At 34.3% G+C, this 20,879-nt stretch overlaps 1 long non-coding RNA gene across 1 annotated transcript; it reads left to right on the top strand.

Annotated features, from left to right (window-relative positions):
• Positions 1–6,065: 6,065 nt before the first annotated feature.
• LOC113282887 lies at positions 6,066–9,525 on the top strand. The gene is made up of 4 exons (XR_003327227.1): positions 6,066–6,141; positions 6,404–6,454; positions 8,569–8,664; positions 9,059–9,525. It is a non-coding gene; the product is annotated as an uncharacterized LOC113282887 (long non-coding RNA).
• The last annotated feature ends 11,354 nt before the right edge of the window (positions 9,526–20,879 follow it).

The following is a 20,879-nucleotide window of genomic DNA, read 5'->3' as shown; positions in this document are numbered from 1 at the left end:
ATACCAAACAGAGGAACTCCCATCCTGTGATGATTTCTAGAGCGATCATCCTTATAAGAATTTTGGTTTTCTGTAGGAAAGAAATTCACTGAAGAGGATGTCAGACGACTTACTCCATTGACAGTAGAAAGAAGCAACTTACGAAGATCTGAGACTTATTTCTTTCTAGCAAAGAAATGAAGAGCGTAGTGATTCTTTTTCCCACAGAATGAACAACATCGTGGAATATAGATCCGCCTTCTTTGACCCGTAACTTCTTCCGGCACATGCACATTTTGCAAGTGATTCCCAGTGGGTAATTATTTGGAAGAACTTTTCTTCACGCTAGGTAAAGCCTTGTGAATATCAGAAGAAGGTTCAGAAGATGACTTACTCATCAAAACAGAGTTTTCCTTTTTTAAGGTGTTACACTGTTCTCGAGCATAACGAAGGGATGCAATGAGTTTCTCTTTTTCAACACGATAACTGTTTATTTATGATGAATGAGCCTTGGTTAAACGTTCTTCTCTAATTGAGTCTTCTTTAACAGTATTTTCAAGCATACTAAACTTTTCGCGCTGTAGAGTAGTTTCTTGAACCATTTTTTCGATACTGTTAGAGAGAGATTCAATGAAGTTGTAGAGTTCACGTTCCTTTTCAAGAGATTTCTCAAATTCATCAATAAGCTGATCATTATTTTCTTCAAGAGTCTTGATTTTAGAATCTTGAAAATCAATGATTTTAGTGGATTTTTTTAACGATTTGGTGAGCTCCATTTCTGATTCAGACACGATCTCACAAATCTTTTTTTTTCCCTCGGGATTCGGAAGAATCTACTAAGGATTTATCCTTTGAGGCAAACTCAAGATTTTTTGTGTAATCAGAAATTTTGGAAGACATATTAGTATGCGTTATCTTGTGAGATACTTCTTAGGTCCCCTGAAGACAGATTGCTACAAACACATACTTATAAGGTCTTTAACGTGTTTGCATGCTCTGATACCAATTGAAAATGCGGGGGTCTAACAACCACACCCAACAATTCGTTTGACAATCTGAGAGGACTTACTCCAATACTTTCTAGAGAATCAACTAGACAGTCAGACTCAATCTAGAGAAAAGTATATCAAAGATTTTTATTTATCTAACTCTTAATTCAATCCGCAATCAACAAATAGAAATCTGCGAGCCCGATTGATATAAGAGGAGTAAACTTGAATGGTACCAAAGACCAATGTTCAAGGATCAATCAATCTCAATCAACAACCAAAGGTTGGATTTCCTAATTGATCAATACAATGCACAACCTGTGATATTTCAATTATATAACAAAATATAATGTGGAAAAGAAATAACACAGACACCAGAATTTTATTAACGAGGAAACCGCAGATGCAGAAAAACCCAGGGACGTAGTCCAGATTGAACACCACATTGTATTAAGCCGATACAGACACTAGCCTACTACCAATGAACTTCAGAATGAACTGTAGTTGAACCCTAATCAATCTCACACTGATTCAAGTTACAGTTGCGCTCCTTACGTCTCTGATCCCGACAGGATACTACGCACTTGATTCCTTTCGCTGATCTCACCCACAACTAAGAGTTGTTACGACCCAAAGTCGAAGACTTGATAAACCAACCTGTCTCACACAGAAAAGTCTATAGATTAAATAAATCTGTCTGCCACAGAAATACCCAAGAGTTTTTGTTACGTCTTTTGGTAAATCAAGGTGAACAGGAACCACTTGGTAAACCGGACTTATATTCCCGAAGAACAACCTAGTATTATCAATCACCTCATAATAATCTATATCGTATGATGGCGAAACTAGATATTGTGGAATCATGAACGATGAGAAGAAGATGCTTGTGATCACGTTTTATCTTGCTTATCGGAGAAATTAATCTCGAGCAAATCTTAGAGAAGATAGTACTCAAACGATAGAATCAGGCAAGATCAGAATACACAACTACAAGAGAAATAGTTGGGTCTGGCTTCACAATCCCAATGAAGTCTTTCAAGTCGTTAACCTACAAGGTTTAGGAAAACCTAAGGTTAAAGGAGAATCTTCTCTATCTTATACAACTAGTAACACACAGGAGGTGTGGGGATTAGATTTCCCAGTTGCTAGACTTCTCCTTTATATAGTTTTCAAATTAGGGTTTGCAATCTAAGTTACCTTGGTAAGAAAGCGTTCATTATTCACCGTTAAATGAAAAGCCTGATTCAACCAAGCTTGTAATATCTTTCAACCGTTAGATCGAACTTAGATTGTTACACACAAATGAAATGTACCCTCATTTAGGTTTATGAACCGTACCTAAACGTGTACACCATGTTGACTCACAATAGTTAACTGATGTTAGCCATATGATTAACTATCATATCAACCATATTCATCTTAACCATAACTACTTCAAATGACTCAAATAAAACTAGTTAAAGAGTTGTTCAATTGCTATATTCTCATAAAAGTATACAAGAACACAATTGAAGAAAAATCGGTTTGATTCACTCGAATAAATTCATGAACATTATAGCCACGGTTTGCAAAGATTGCATTCCTTATAATATAAATGTTTAAGTTCATGTATACAACCAATTTTAGAAAGTAACCCACTCAAGTATGAAAATGGATACGCATACTTAAGTATGCCTGACCAAGTTTGGGTAACGCCAGTATGCGGACGGGTGCGCATACTACTTACACTTCCAAACTCCAGCAGAATTTCACAGAGGTGAACTTTCCGCCAGTATGCGTATAGGTACGCATACTTGCCCAGACATCAGCAACCGCCAGTACACGTACGGGTACGCATACTTCAGGCTCCCGGTTTTGGACCTGCACACTAATGTGATTAACACACTATGTTTATATCCAAACATGGTTACTTGATTCTAAACTCTTTATTTCAATCATTGAAACTTTCTTAGAGGATGACAATAGTCGTTTTCACAATACTATTAGCATCAAAGAAATTTTCAAGTTATTGAAATTATCATAATGAAACATTCCAAGATTATACCAAAATGATTGTATCACACAAACCATATAAATGTTACTCGGTAATTTTCATATGATCATATTCGGACTTTCTTCACGAATGTAAGATGAACTTTGCCGAAGCGAAAGTTTTCCAACACATATTCCGAGAAATATATAAGCGAGTTGAACTCAGCTCGAAATCTCAAATGTGTATAATAGAAAACTATATCGTAACACGACTTATGTCTCAATATAGGAGATAGAGTAGAAATAGACTTTTCAAGTGATATATGAGTTTCAGTCTCCACATACCTTTTGTTGATGAAGTTCCACAAGCTCCCCCTAGTAGTTCTTCGTCTTCAAATGATGAACGCCATGAACGCTAAATCTCAAATACACCAGCTATATCCTAGTCCGAGACATCTAAATATGCTATAAATCAAGACTTATAGTTTTGATCACTAACATTGACAAACATGCTTGAGTTAGCAACGCATGCGAGTTCGACCGAGCAATGCTCTAACAGAGATGGGAAATTCTATTTAGGGAAATCACTCATGTGCATATTATACTTGATTGTGCAGTCTTAGTAGTATGACTGGGTTATTATGATCTTGACTTAGGAAGAAATTCTAGGTTTAGGACGGGATATGGTTATTATTCGGTGACTTCGGTCTACAAATAATGATTGGGCCTTTCGTGAACCTGTTGTGCGGGGTCATATCATAGTAATCAAAATTTTATTATATTCTAGACTTAGATGGTGGCATTGGGTTCTATGAGGTGTACGCATTCCACGATAATATCTTGCGTTACCTGGATTCATGCTATCATTTGAGACTGGAGTTATTCCTAGCATCTTCTCCTCCATTGAGTGAGACGAGGTTGAGATACCATATGTTTAGGTTGTTTAATTCTTTTCTCGTGATACATCCGGAGGTGGATCTTTCACGGATATTACCACTATGGACGTAATATCTGGGGATATGAATTGAAGCAATCTTTTGCTCTATGTTGCGTGTGAAAGATGTTTATCGTTTTTCTTTAGTAGAACTGTGATGCATTTTAGTGATTACTTGAATGTTATAATGATAACCACTGAGCCCCCATTTGGGATGATGTGCTCACTTGTTCCCACTTCAGCTTTCAGTAAACAGAAGAAATGAAGCGCTCGAAGATATTCGTTTTGTAGCTTAGAGCTTTATCGAATCTAGTGATGTGGTGTATCTTTTACTACATGTATTCTTTGTTTCTATAAACAACACATTAATATGATCTTAGAATTCGAAAGACTTTCATTTATATAATATCGGAGAGTTAGGGTTTTGTTTTGGGTTAGTTTATGTAATCGAGATTCATAAGATCTTTAATTTAGATTTGATGTTTCAATTAGGTTGTAATCCTATCAGCTAAGCAGGTTTAGCATTTGGGGCGTCACATGATCGACGTCCCGAGATTTTTCTACAGTTGCAGTTTCCTCATTAACAAAACTTCCGGTGTCTTGTGTTTTTTCTCCAAGGTACATCGTTTATCTTTATATCTGAATTTAGTCAAGTTGTACGTAATCAATCTTAGTAGATACATTCATCTAATTGTGATCGATTATGAGACTTGTTCTTCTAGAATTTGTATCTTGAAAGATAGATAACAAGTTTAATTACTTAGAAGAATTCTGATTGAATTATTTGGATACGACTAGATTGATCTTGGATATTGATTTTTTAGATCGTCCAAGTACTCTTCTTAACAATCAGGTTCACAGACTCAGGTTCCCTTGCGTTTTCAATAATATATTTATCAAGTCATCACTACCAGAGATGCATTTATATAAAACTTTGTATGTTATATTTTCAATATAAACGACTTGAAAGCAACTGAGATATAAATGGAAACAAGTCAAGTCCGCATTACTAACCCCGAACAAAAGAAGAATGTATTCGTTGATATCGATACATCTTCAGATTCTTAAGAGTAACACGAGTTTGTCTCAACATTTATAGACTTCCTGGTCTAACCTAACGAAGCTGACTCTAGTAAGTTAATCAAGCAACTCAAGTTTTAGAACTAAAACATGAAAACCAAACTTGACATACAAACACTTGCTGGGTGCAACCGAGCAATGCTCTACAAGTTAAAAAAAATGACATTAGATGCTCTAAACTTAAAATTTAGGTATCCCAAACTGAAACACGATGCCGAAAAAGTATACCATAATTCTTCATTTGATATTGAACAAAAAAATAAATAAATCATGAAACGATGAATCAAATCATAATATGGTAATGAATCTTATAATTATACTGAATCAAAGAGTAAATCGAACTTAAAATCAAATATAAAACAAAATCTATAATAACAAAACTAGAAGTCAAACTTATCATTTTGAATCAAAGACATTGATAGTTATTAGATCCATTCCCAATTTAAACCATAAAATTCAATTTATCTGAAGTTCTTTTCAACTGGAGCTTGTGTTATTTTCCCGTGAACAAAGTTTTGTTCGAGTTTTTTCCTCTAGTATTTCCTCTTCATGGGCATAATAGTAACTTACTTATTTAGATAATAGATTAAGTTTGGGCAGAATGCCCAAAACTGATATTTTAAATTGTTGATTACTTGAGCAATAGTCATATTTTGTCTTTTACACCCTGCATATCTAAATCCAACGATTATACAACCAATTTATTTTATTTATTTTTTTACTCGTCTAGACGTGACTAAAGTCGCTTGATTCTTAAAAATATGACTCAATGTGTTTGTATTTTGAGATCTGACTAACAAAAATGCGAGCCAATATTTGGTTCCATGAATTAGAAGTATTTTATTCGGGTCTGACATTAACTTTCCTGCCGAGTCACGAACCGAAACACATCCATGCTCCAGGTCAGCAGGAAAAAGAACAACAATATATGTCATTTTGTGCGACTTTTTTTACCGTCTCTAAATTATTTTACCCCTCAAATTTTCCGGGTTACAGCTGCCTGAAATTTGGTTACATCCTCCGTCTGCATAACACGTGTCGCAAGGAAAAGAAAAGTTACTAGACTTCTCTAGAACCTTCCCTTGTTTTTTTCACCTCTTCTCTTTATGCCACCACTCTCAAAACACAAAAAAGAAAAAAACAAGTCCAAATTTCATCTAAATCTCTTTCTGAAGTTAGGGCAAGAAGGTAAGAGTCTCCTCTATTCAACCTCTCTCTTCTCGAATTTATTTAAACGTTTTAGGGTTTCTATCCTCTTCTCAGAATTGGGGCTTTTGATCTTGTTGGGATTTTGGGGTTCGTAATTATGGGTTTCTCTAAATGATTCTGGATTGTTTTCATTTTGTTTTTAAGTTTTCATTAAATCATGTTCGTTGAGTTGTTTGATGTGACGATTATTTCCTACGTGGGTTTTGTTTCATGTTTAATGGTCGGTGATCTTTCTTTTCAGATTTGCGGGTTTCTGTGATTGATCTAAGTATTTGCAGAATATCTTCTATCGGTAAGTTTTTTCACTGCTTTCTTTTTGTTTATTCACTTTTCAGTTTGATACTTTAATTAGGGCTTGTTATTGGTTTGATTTCTGTTATCATTTTACACTACAACAAAACATGCTTTAGATCACATTTTATTAGGTGGGTGTTGTTTCACATTTTATTCTCCCACAACTGGTAAATAGATCTATTTATTGCAGTAATTTGTTTCTCGCATCAGTCTTCAGTGGCGGAATGCTGAAGAATATTTATTTTTCATGTACCTTTAGATTGAAACTGGTCAGCTACTTTCAAGTTGGAAGTCTATAGATATCTCGAACTCCAGTTAAACTTGCAGCATTAGGATTTTGGCCATTGAATGGTTGATTTTGTCACCACTTCAGTTAGTGGTGATATAGAAAACTAACCTCAACATATACCATTCTTAGGGTTAAACAAAATTTATAGAAACGAAGTACACTATATGTTCAGATATGAATCAGACATGTTTCATATGGGAAAAATGGAGCTTATCATATGGTACTTGAGCTCTCACGATATTCATCAAGTGTTGAGAATTTAGTTAAAGTTAATGTTAGGCGTAATTAGTTGGAATGGAAGTTTAAGATTTGAATGAACGGTCTATTAGTTAAAGGCTTTTGTGTAGCTAATACCTGTAGATGATGAATTTACAGCTTTTTGAATATGTAATGCCCTTAAATATGATTTTCACAATGTACACAACACTATGGAATTATTATAATTTACACGAAATTTCCATAACATACCCAATGACTTCCATTTCTAAAGAGAAGACAAAAGTAAGTTTGAATTTGTTCACGTTGATGATTATGAACAATAAGTTGCCAGTTCTATTCAATATGGATAGCTGATTATTGAAACACATGTGTGCATTAGATTTGACACTCTGGTCAGTATGTATATTAATTTACTCTGCATGCTTTGCTCTTGTGAATTGTTTTTCCTTGATTTTATAAAATCTTCAATTTCTGCTTTGAGGTCAACATCTGAGACCAGCATGTCTGTCGTAAGAAACTAATGGTTGAATGGATCCCACTGTGAAGAGATAGGACAAAATATAGATTTAAGGAAGGAATTAAGAACGAGTAATGAGTCTGCAGCACATACATCAAAACAAAGAAAATGCAGTTAGATAAAGCAACGATTCACCCGTTTTTTTAATAGTAGGAAGATAAACTGCAATTAGACTTCTGCTGTAGATATGCTTGGTGTGTCTTCTGTAAGTTGTAAGACTTGAAGCAGGGTATTCTGGTAAAATTGAAGAATTTATGAAGCTTATTTCAGATTCGGGCCCGAGTTCAATTCAGAAAACTAATTAGTTTTGTGTATGTGTTTAGTACCAACTTTAGGTCAATCATGTATTTGAAGCATCAAATAGATTTTTGTTTTTATAAATTGTTTTTGTGATTCCTGTGTGTTTGTAATGAGAATCTAGATGATGATAATGATGTAATATCTGGAGAATCAAATGTTGATGATGCTAATGATGCTAATGATGCTAGTATTTATTTTTTTTTTGATACGAAAATATATTATAAAAGAAAAAACTAGAAAAAGACATTGTTACATTGCTGTTGGCCCCTTGAAACTTGGCTCAATTGGCAATCTTGCTCCAAAAAATAAATAAACAGCTAGGGGGTAGGAAGTTTCATTACAGGTTATATTTGCATTGGCTTTGGCGTACCTTGCCAATACAATTGGTGCCTTGTTAGCCCCTTCAATTACAAACATTGAAAATAAATTGCCTAGATATGATGTTTGCCTGAGATATAGGGGTAAGGAGATTGGCAAAAAGTTCCCACTTAGTTAATGGCCTTCCATGCTAAATTAGTATCTTCCCCCTGGATAGCTTTGGTAACTTCGGTGTTGTATCTTTTTGACTATGAGTTGGGAAGATTATGATTAAGATACGAATTAGGGGTTGGGTTGATTTGGACTTGTTGGTCTGGCTTCAGGCAACTCTTGTATCTATTTTCTCACCCTGTTCTTTTAATAAAATCAACTTTTTTCGCTCAAAAGAAATTCTTGTTAATAGTCAATTATTTTTTTCTTTTCTTACTGATTCCGAATGTGTTTCTTACTTTGAACTGATGTTCCATAGGAAGCTATGGAAGTTGGTGATGGTCAGCTTACTGTTAATGGGGCGACTTATGATTTACCGTTGCGTGTGGTGGTAGGAATTGCTTCAGATATTGAGGTGCAGTAGTTCTGTTTATGTATTTTCACTTCTTTTTAGATACAGGAATGATATTTGACACCCAAGTTTTTGACCCGTGTAATCAAGCAAAAAGTTAAGAAAGAAAATATTTGAGTTTTACTGAGTAATAACGTAATTTAATTTTTACGACTACATTGATGTTTTACTGTTAACAATTGCTAACAGAGATGAGATATCTGAAGTGAGATTTGGTTTTATTTAATAGTTTTAACTTTTAAGTGAAAAAAAAACCAAGTAGATAATTGTTTATTTTTACTTCTTTCTTTTTAGAGAAACTAAATTGTTGTTTATATTTATTTCTCTAAAGATAATTTCCTTTCTTTCTACTAATGCTTAGTACTAACTGCGAATTTTAATTTAACTTTTGTGATAGGCTTTTGATGTCACTTGCCCATTATGTGATTACGTCATGCGAGAGAACCCGTTTGTCTTTCACCCCCACCAAGTCATTCGTGGAAGACTCGACGTGGAGTGCAGCGGATGCAATGGAGTGGTCTTCGAATACCTAGGATTGGATGAAGATGGTAGACATGAGATCTGAGGTCGGAACTTTGTTTGTGGGTTTGGTTGGTTTAAGACAAAAACTGAATTTTATTTTAAGAAGCGCAGGACATAAGGATCAGGGAAATACAACTTTTGTGTTATTAGTTAACCAAATTTTAATTAGACTCAGTTAACTATGTTAAGGTTAGTATTTCTGTAGATGTTTTGAGTTTTGACACCATAACACAAAGAAACATTTCATATCTAGGAAAACAACATTTCAGATTATGTGGTCAAAAGATAGTTTCACTCTTTCACTTTCTTCTGTTCATGTGAGTAAGTGGACATAATTCTTAACGGCATGTTTCATGCTTTACTGGTGAACGTCCTTTGTCCAAAGTGGCAGGAACTGTGGCATTGCAATATCTGTATGATGGATTCATGTTTCTTTGTCCAAAGTGGCAGGAACTGTGGCATTGCAATATATGATGGTTCCATTGCAATATTTCTTGTCCATGTTTATGCTTGGATTATAACAAAGCCGAAGGACATGCCAAGAAACTGTGACATCTATATGATGGTCTCATGTTTCAGTTGAAGTGAACAACTACAACATTTGGAATCTTGTCCATGTTTATGCTTGGATTATAACAAAGTTGAAGGACATGCCAAGATTTGTCCAGAGGCATCGCTGTGGACTAAAATGTGATTTTTTTTTTCTTTTTTTTTTTTTGATAAGAAGACTATTATTTATGGGGTAGTATCCGTCGACATGGCTATATTAACGTAATCTTCATATTTTGGCACCATTTTTTCTACTGAGCCCAACCGGCAATGAATTTAAAGCTAATTTTTTGGTGACATGTTCTTCATGTAGAACTCTATGTCTCTACTAAAAATGAGAGTATTCCAAAATACGAAACTTCACCATCCACAAATTCCGTTAATCTTCGACCGCTGATATTCAAAATCGTAGATGGTAGCTTTATACATCTCGGAATGCTCTCATTTTTGGTTGGAAGGTAGAAAACATGTCACTAAAAAATTAGTTTCAAATGCATTGCCGGTTGGACTCAGTATAAAAAATCGTTCTAAAATGTGAAGATTATGTCAATATAACCATGTCAACGGATTCCACACCATTATTTATTTATAAGAGGAAGATTTTGTTACATATGATGGAATCTAATCTGAGATTAGTCCTTTCTATGAATTTAGTTTTTTCACCGATGATCATATTCTCCGTAGAGAAATAAGTAATTCTCCTAGATCACACTTCCTTTGCTAGTCTATCTTCAAAGTCTACATACTTTCTAGTTTTAAACATAAAGGTAACCGAAGTACGTGTATTAAAAGAAAATTTGCATATGTTGATGTTAGTTTGAGCTCTCCAAGGCTGGTCTTCGGGATCAACTTCTCCATTCATAATCTTCGCTAGAGTTTGGCTGTCATTTATGAAGCAATAGTTATTGAGATTTAAATCCTTCATCCATCTTAGAGCCTATATTCCATCCCTAATTAGTAATTCGGGATAGGGAGACAAGTTCAGGACGGCATACGTACGGGTATTATACGAATTCATATGGTTCGGATTCGGTCAAAAATCCGGTCAAGGATTCGTTGTCCGGGAGTGGTTCGGTATGGCATACGTATGTGTATGATTCGTTTTACAAACATGAGTTCGGTATCGAAAATTAAAATTAATAAATAATACATTTCCAAGGTCAATGTGTGTAAAAAATATAACTAGACCAACTATTATGTACTCCCTCCGTCCCATTCCTAAGTGACCTATTTGATTTTTAATTTTGTCCCACTGTTAAGTGACCTATTGCAAATAAATGGGACAAATTTCCAAAAATAACCTTCTCACAAAATCTCACGCATTTTTCCACGCGTGTCTCTCTCTCGGTCTCCATTTCTCCTTACTCTCACTCTCCATTTCATCGGTTGTATCTCCACCACCACCATCACCATGAAACAAAATCTTTTTTCTACCACGATGACCGCCATCACCTTTCTCATCTTCATCTTCTCATCTTCATCTTCAGTTTTATTTGAATCTGATAAAAAGATTACTCAACCTATTCTGTGTGGGTTTATGATTTTATGAATAGATCTTCCAAAGATTGAAGCTGAATCTGATATATCTGCAGTTTTGGTGAAGGTTTGAAGAGATACTATGACCAAAACAGCAAACTAGTGACCTAAATCGATTACAAGCTCAAAGGAATGATCTTAACTCCAAAGGTGCGTTTTTTACGATCTTGGGTTGTTTTTTTTTTCCCTTTTTGTTTGGTGGTCTGATGATTTTGCGAACCTTTATTTGATTCGAAAAGGGTCGATATAATCGAAGTTTAAAAAGAAGAAGAAAAAAGAAAACTATCTGGATACAATAGAAATCGAAGATTATGCAGAGAAAGATGGAGAAGAAATGGTTTAACAGAGTGATGGAAAAGAAAGGTGAAAAAGGGTATTTGGATTTGCTAATAGATGCAGCAACAAGGTGACTCAGATTCATCTTGATGAGGTAACATTTTTGACATCCAATGTTGTTTCTAACTAGTTGCATCTGTGTGTCTTTATTCTGTAAATACAATTTGTATTTTCTCTTTTATGAAATACTCTCTCCGAAGAAAAAATTGTACTGTATTTTCTCTTCACTGACTAGGAAGAAAATCTCCACCATGAAACCTCTTCCCTAATTGAGGTGAAGCTAAATTTTCTTCTGCTCTTAATCTGAATTTATTTCATCTTCTCTCAGTTGATATCAGATCTGAATAGTCTTGTCGGTTTTACTTCACAGAGGTTGTTGCTGTTGCTGCTTGAAAGAAATCCATGATATAGCAAACCCTATCTCTGGATTAGTGATTGGGTGACTACCCTTTTGGATAATTATTTGGCTCATCCGTCTCGTCATCTTCAATCTCAGAAATGCAATTTTTTAGGGTAAATTTAAGCTCTTGATTTTTTTGTAACAGTTTTGATTTAAGTATTGTTTTTCCTGAATTGGTTTCCGGTTTACTTCAACTGATTCCTAATTGAAGATCTTGATTTTTAAGTTTATAGATCCTCTGTATTCACTAATGATTTTAATTGGGTTTTCATTTGTTTCCTGATTGAAGCTCTTGATTCTTAAGTTTGTAGATTGTCCGTATCCACTAATGGTTTTAATTGGGTTTTTATTTTTTGATCTATAGATACAGAGAAGGCTTATTTGAAGCAACTTCAAGTTTTCTCAATGGTGAGAAGAACTAAAATCTTTTACTCTGTATTTTGGTTATGTTTGTCTTTGATACTTATTTGTATTCTTACTGATTCCATGACTTGTCTTAATGTAGCTCTAAAGTTACTGGAAAGGGAGGAAACCAATACTACCAGAATGTTGGTTTGGTATATACTGTAAATACAATTTGTGTGTTTATATGGGATTGTGAGTTGAACATGCTATATGTGTGTCTTTATACTGCAAATACAATTTGTGTACTCTAACTAGTTGCATCTGTGTGTTGGTTAAGTAATGCTGGCACTAAAGTTGTTCATCCGCTTCGTGGCTTAAACCCAGTTGCTGAAAATATTGCTTAAAAGAGGGACAACACTTTTGTCAGGATTTCTGCACCTTCTGAATTGGAGGAATGTGATGAAAGGAGTCTTGATTAATGGATTTACGGTTCGTGCACTATGTGATACTAACCGTGCTTTCTTTTCTGTTTGATAGGGCAAGGAAATTTCAGGGTACCATGAGAAGGCTACATATGTTACAGATGCCGGGTTCCTGGTAGGTCCAAAAATCTGAATAATATGCATGTTTGTTTTTCTTTTCTGTTTTGATAATTCCACATGAAAAATTTGACTGAACCATTCTACTCCAAGTCTCCAACACAATGTATGCTAGCAGCTGGAAGGCTTGTTGCAGAAACTACATAATGATATTGTTGCCATGTATTTCGCCAGCAATACTCTCATCCTTGCAGAAATGTCTTAAACATGAAAGGTAATTAGTTGCATCCTTCACCAAATTCTTATCCACTTCGATTTGAGTAGGAAGTTCACCAATGCGTGCAAGTTTCTTTTTCCCTATATGCTGCAATTTATAATTGTTTCCTCCACGAAGCTTTAGAACCTCTACCATGCATAGTTGCAACGAGAGGAATACGTCATTCAGAGTTTGTGCCGATAATTCATTAAATGCTTTATCCACAGCCGATAAAAGTTCGCCAACAGTAGTGGGCGCCTCTTTGTGCTGTAATGATTGTATAGACCTGAAAAACCGAAGATCGAGAACGTTCATGTCGGGACTTTGTGAAGGTTGGAATCTCAATCTAATATCAAAACCTTCTTTTGCCGCTTCTTTTAAAAATTCTTCATCATCCACTTTAACATGTGGTTTTGCATTATCTTGTTGGATGTATATAGTTTCCCAATTGTAGTTTGGCCACTTTTCCCGAATGGCTGGTAACAATTTGTTAATCAAACAAGCTCTTGTAATGTCTTTGTTCACAGATTCAATTGGTTTATCTTCAAGTGTTCCAGCCGGACGATTCTTGCTCGTTCGTTTTGCTGCCTCCTTTGTTACAAAAGGAAATATACCTATCTTTCCATTAAAAACTTCATTTCCCAAATCATCAAATCTAGGACGAGCTACTGCTGCCAAAAACATTACCTTTTTAATGAATCTTTTACTTTGGCATGTACGATATGGTTCGGTTTCTTCCGGATGAAGGTAGTGATTCTCTGTTGCTTTTGTCATAAAAAACCACTTCTCATCTATGTGTATAACATCATACATGGGCTTGGTCATCATATTATCCTTGTAAGGGATAAGCTCAAGCATTCCCAAACAGAATTCTAACCGTGCTTTCTTCGTGTCCACTGTGAAGGATGGTTTTATTGCGTTCGTGTGTTTTTTAATCGCTCCTTTCTTGACGTATCTATGGACAGTTGACTTGGGCATGTTCAAAGCTTCGGCAATGGATCTTATGGTGGTGCGTCTTCGCAATGGTATTTCCATTATCTTGCTGAAATCAACCTTCTTGGGTTTAGGACGAACTCTGGTTGGTTTTCGTGAAGACACGTCAAAAGGTAATTTCTTTGCTTCACAATCTTTTCCTCGTTTCCATATACGTTTTACTGTAGATTCTGATGTTGAAAATAGTTCCGCTGCCATTGGGACTGAGCGTTTTTGTGGTCGTCCCTTCTTACTCTCCTTCAATAAGAAATGGAAAATATCTAGACGTTGTTCATTTGTGAGATTATTTTTATTTCTGGTTGGAACATCTGATTCTCCTACATGTGTGATTGTTTATGGAAAACAAGGGTTTAAATCCATCTCCTCCATCTCTTCGTTGTTCATACTGAACTCCATCTCCTCCAGCTCTTCGATTTTCATCAGGTACTCCTCCATTTCTTCGTTGTTTGTGATGAAATCAATCTCATCCAGCTCCTCGTTATTCATCATGTACTCCTTCAGTTCTTCGTTGTTCGTAATGAACTCTATTTCCTCCAGCTCCTTGATTATCACCATCACCTTAATTAATTCAAAAGGTATTGTCAATTAGTTCAATTAGAGGTCATTAGTTTATGAATGCAACCTTGGACAAGTTGTCTGATGTTTGACCATAGAAATCTTTGATGTAAAATAAGGGTGTAGTTGGTCTAAACCTTTAGGATTATCTCTCGAAAACTTCGGAAGCTTCTTATAGTTGAAGATTAAACGATAATGTAGTTGATTTAAACCTTTAGGATTATCTCTCAAAGTAACCACAATAAATATCTGAGCAATCACACATGACAGTTGCTTTTAGTCTAAAATCCACAACAATTGGCTTGGCTCCATGGTTACAATGTAATCAATGTACTATAGTCTGTAATCGATTGTCGTAATAGTTCTAATACACTTGCAGTTTCTATAACTATTGGATAAGATGATTTCAAAATGAGGTAAAGATTTAGAGATTTACCTTAGAAGTTCTGTTTATTTTGAATCTCAAATTGATTTCCTGCTGTACAGTACTCCTGCTTTGAGAATTTGATTTGATATTTTTCAGATTTGAAATTTACTCCAGGTGGAGATTTGATGAACTTTTCTTGTTGATTTTTCAGATGGAGTACATGCATACATATGAATCACCTGAAGTTTATGAGTGAAGAGAGATCTCAGATTGAATCTCCTGAGTGAAGAGAGATCTGAATTTGATTTTGGAACCTTGTTTTTGAAAGTTCAGTATACTTTTGATTTTGTAAAAACTAAATTGATCAAAGTGATTTTTAGAATTTTTCAAACTCAAACGAATGAGAACGAAAACCCGACCAAACGGATATGGTGGGTTTCTATTGTCTGTACGAAATTTGATGTTGTGATTGAAAAGTTGGAGATTGGAGGGAAGGGGTATTAGAATATTTTTTAAGGACAAATATGTAAAATACAATTGGAAATCTCTCTCTCTCCTATTTGCCTTAAAAATTGTGCAAATTTCAAATAGGTCACTTAGGAGTGGGACGGAGGGAGTATTATATAAGTGATAAAGTAAGTACATATCACCAACAATGGAGCATTTCAATGGTTGGAGACCTAGTTTGGACATCAGGAGTTCATGGGTTCATTTCCCTTTAGCAGCATATTTTTAATTTCTCACTGTAGAAAAGAAGCGAGTTGGCCCGATCCACTGATTTGGCTGCTGAACTCAGTCTGATCCAAACAGCTGTCCGAACAATTCTCCCAAAATCCGGAATCCCCATATAGTTGGCAAACCCTGTCCGGTGTTGGAATAGTTCGGCCGAATACACCGTTATTCATTGATACGTTCGAATTCGCGAATCATTAACCTAATACTAATTAGGTTCTAAGGGGAAAGAAGCCCAGTTCCTGCCTTCTCGACAGTATTTCCTGTTCTATCCAGAATAGAAATTGTATAACCCATAGAATAATCAGTTTCCAAGGAAGATGCATCAGAATAAATAAACCAGTCGACTTTACTGCTCTCCTTCTACCGAGTATTGGACACATTTCTATTAAAGTTAAAAATGTGCCTAAATGCAGTGTTCTTAGATAAAGCAAGATTCTTGTGGGAACCTTTAATAGTCTCAATTAACTTTTGAGGCACTGGCAAAACATTATCAAAGTTAACACTATTCCTGAATTTCCAAAGACCATATAAAGAAGAAGATTTTATCGTGGCTATTTTTGAAACTTTTGTTATTCATCCAAAATTTAAACCAATGCAAGATGTCATTTAAAATATATATATATATATGTAAATATCATTTAAACCAAAAGACTCTCAAACTTTTTTAGTGAAGGGGCAATTCACGAATAAATGCATCTCATTTTCAAGAACATGAGCATCACAAAGTAAACAGAAAGGGTTAACATCTTTAACATATTTAGACATTCTACGGCCTAATGACAGGGCACCATATACAATTTTCCAGAAGAACATATATTAACTTTAGGCATGATATTTAGGTTCCAGATTTGTTTCCAAAAAGCAGCCTCATTCTTATCTATCTTAAGCTTAATGAGGAAGTTGTATGCAGATTTAGTAGAAAGCTCTCCTGATCTAGTTGAACTCCATCTTATCATATCTCTTTCATTAAGGTTAATAACAACAGAGTTTATTGCTTTATGAAAATAGGTATGAATATACTTAGATATAACACTCACATCACATTCCCTATTAATGCTAATTAGTTCATTTACAGTTTTAGGAGAATTATCATCAATAATAACAGGAGTGAGAAGAGTAGATTTATTTGGAATCCATAAATCAGACCAAATATTGATGTCCATTCCATTATTCACCTGCCAAACACAGTTATACTTAATAATCTTAGACCTTTTTTAATGCTTGACCAGATCCTCGAAATTTTATACTTTCTGTTTTTCCTTAAGGGATTATTATTTCTGAAGTATTTATGCTTTAAAATTTTAGCCCAAAGCTGATCTTGATTATGAATAAGCCTCCAAGCCAGCTTAGAGATTAGAGCTAAATCATGTTTATGAGGGATTGTAATTCCCAGACCTCCTTGACGAATGTATTTCGTAATGCTAGGCCAAGCTTTAGGATAGTAACATTTCTTTTTATTTTTATTTTTCCACCAGAAATTCCTTTGGATTTTGTCTAAGTTATCAAGAGTTTGTTTAGGAAAAGCTAGGCATTGCATTTGGTGGTTAGGGTGGGCACTGAGGACATTTTTAATTAAAAGAGTGCGACCAACATGATTAAACATTTTACCAATCCAACCTTGAAGAGATGCGTAATATTTATTTAATAAAGGTTCAAAGTTATTAATTTTATTTCTATCAGAAAAGAGAAGTGTTCCTAAACATTTATCATTCTTAGATATTTTCCTAACCTTAAGAATTTTTGAAATGATTTTACATTGGTTATTATGTATCTTGGACGTAAAGTAAATCCCAGATTTTTGAAAATTTATAACCTGGCCAGTCATTTCCCCAAAAAGCTTGAGAATGTTTACAATGTTTTTTGCTTCAAATAAGCTAGCTTTAGAGAAGAGAAAACAAGATTTAGAGAAGAGAAAACAATCATCCGCCAAAAATAGGTGAGAGACGGTAGGGGCAGTTTTTCGTGACTTTAATCCCCGAAATCTGCTTAGATATGGAGATAGCGGGTCTCCTTGACGGAGACCCCTAGAAACCAAGAATTTTTCACCCGGCACTCCATTTAAAAGAACTGAAAAAGTGGTAGTTGTTATACATTGCATAACAAGCTGACACCAATCATCACAGAAGCCAAAAGCGAGGAGAGTTTTTTTTTTTTTTTTAAATCCCATTCAATTTTATCAGAGGCTTTAGAAAGATCAATTTTTAAGGCCATGTTACCATTTTTATTTTTAGAAATCTTCATAGAATGCAAAACTTCATGGGAAACAATGATATTATCAGTGATTTGACGACCAGTGATGAATGAAAATTGGTTTTGAGAAATAATTTTAGAGAGCAAAGGCTTCAATCTGTTTGTTAAAATTTTGGAAATAAGTTTGTACGTAGTGTTACTAAGGCTAGTAGGGCTAAAATCACTAGGAGTAGAAGGATTTTGGACTTTTGGGATTAGAGTGATATAAGTATAGTTCATATATGTTTTAGCATATATTTCTTTTTGAAAAAATCTTAAACCAAGTTGATAACATCTTTTTTACAATATCCCAGTGAGTTGTAAAAAAGCCAGGAGGTATTTATCTAGTCCTGGAGAACCCACTGGTTCATATCAAAAAGGGTGTTTTTGATTTCAGTTTCATCTGGAATCATAATGAGCAAATCATTCTCATTATCATTAATACAGAGCTCTATAAGATTATTGAGCATTTCAAGGTTTTGAGCATTATTAGAAGTGCTTATACTTTTGAAGTATTTTATTAAGATGTTTTGAATTTGGGAATTATCATCAATCCAAAGGCCAATATCATCCCTAAGAGTTTGTATGTGATTTATTCTTCTCCTGTTATTAGCATTTTGGTGAAAAAAGGATGTATTTCTATCGAAATCCTTAATGAATTTATCCTTCGAGAGATGATTCCAATGATCAGTTTCTCCACTATACCAGATATCAAGCTTATTATGAGTATCTTTTATTTCTAAGATAGGTAAAGGATTTATGGTATGAAGATGCTCCATTTTTTTATTAAGGTTATCTATGTTTTGAAAAATATTTTTGAAGACTTATTTATTCCATTTAAACAGAGTATAGGAAAGGTTTTTAAGGTTCCTTTGAATTTTATAAGCATATGAACCATTAATGTGGCAATTCCAGTTTTCAGAAATAATGTCTCTAAAGTTTTCGTGACTTAACCAAGTTCTGATAATTTTAAAGGGTTTATGCACAAAATGTTTCACAGGCTTGCAAGTTAACAGAATTGGAGTATGATCTGAACCTACTCTAGGCATATGGCTAACAATAGCATTAAGGTAAAGATTATACCAACAAGAAGAAGATAAGACTATGTGTATACGTTCTTTAATATTTTCCTGGCCTTCTCTATATTATTAGACCAGGTGAAAGGAATGCCCTGATATCTAAAATCCATTAAACCTAGGAACTGAATATTATCATGAATAAATCTATTAACATTATAAATATTATTCCCACCTAGTTTATCATTAGCATGCAGAATGAAATTTAAATCACCTATAATGATCCATGGAAAACTAGAGTTCAACTTACATAAATAGTCAATTTTTTCCAATTGAGATTTTTTCCCGTGTGCATTTAGAGAACCATGCATGCAGACACCATTCCAAATGTTATTAAAATAATCATGGATTTCAAAGAATCAAATATCAAAAAATTCAGCAATGCATTTTACTTTGATGTTGTTATGCCAAGCAAAAAGGAATCCACCAGAAAGGCCTATCCTAGACACAACAAACCAATCATGGAACTTTAAATTTCTAGCTAAGATATTCATATTATCCTTAAAGAGATTTTGTTTCTGATAGAAAGATGAAGTCAGGGTCATGTTTTTTGAGTAAGTATTTAAGATGGTTTTTTGTGAGGGCTTTTCCAATCCCCTGCACATTCCATGAGAGTAATTTAATATTGAGAAAAATAAGACTTATTGATATCTGAAATTAAAAGAGAAACTAAAAACAGAGAGTAAATAGTAACACAAGCAACAGAGAAAGGGAGTAAAGATGCAAATAAGACTTAAACAAATAAACGCACAAAAGCATTCAAAAAGCAAGAATTTAAAATTTAGATTACTATTTATGAAAGGAACCTGATTAGTATGATAGACTTGGGTTCTGGCCTCCACAGGAGAAACGTTAGCAGGAGAAGTATTTCCTTGTTCAAAATCCATAGAAGTATTAGCAGACACTGGTGTATTTGAAGATTCACCCCTTTCCATCACTATCATTGAATCATCTTTATAAACTTGATGAGCAAACTTGTTAAGAGCCATAGTAATTTCCTTTGCATAATTTTTCATATCCAGTGAGTCAGAAATTATATCCTCTCCTCTTCTTCTCTTATTTTCTCTTTGATCATTAACATTCAGTTCAGAAGAATAGATTGCTTGGACCCCAACTGGAGAATTTGGTGGGTTTCTCCCCTCTTCTTCTTCCTTGTCAATGTTTTCATTCCCAACAATTCCTTCATTCACAACATTCTCAGTTACATTAATCACTTCAATGACATCATTTTCACCTTCATTGTTTGCTTGAACATTATCTTGCTGCACAGGTCCTTCAATTTCTGCAAGGTTCTATTTTAATTTTCGGTGATGTAGCTAGCATGATTGGTAATATAAAACCGAAATTTTTTTTATACTTTATACTATTAACCTCTATTATATAAAAAAAGTTGTAGTCCTAATTTGGACGCCGGTTATAAATAATAATGAATTCCACATTTTGATATTAATTGCATATTTTTAGAACACACAGCTGGGGATACGCAGAGTTATGAGGGATATTGATAATAAGACAAAACATAGATTTAAATAGTAAATTAAAGTCATCCCCTATCCAGGTAGTTTATATAATTTCTAATATGCCCCTCACTAATCATGTTTAGTGGTTAATTATAATTAGCTAAGTTAATAATTAGTTTGATAATGATTAGTATAAATCAATATCATTTGGGTTAGAGTAGAAGGAAATTTTTTGAGAGAAAGGTTTTGGGTGAAAATGGTTGATGATGGTGAAGAAAGAAATATTGTTGATCTTTATTAGCTCAACTACAACAAGGAGT

The sequence above is a fragment of the Papaver somniferum genome, chromosome 5 (assembly GCF_003573695.1).
Source record: "Papaver somniferum cultivar HN1 chromosome 5, ASM357369v1, whole genome shotgun sequence".
Taxonomy (NCBI): Eukaryota; Viridiplantae; Streptophyta; class Magnoliopsida; order Ranunculales; family Papaveraceae; genus Papaver; species Papaver somniferum.
Note: the sequence above shows the minus strand (reverse complement) of the source record. Positions and strands in the feature narration are given on the sequence as shown.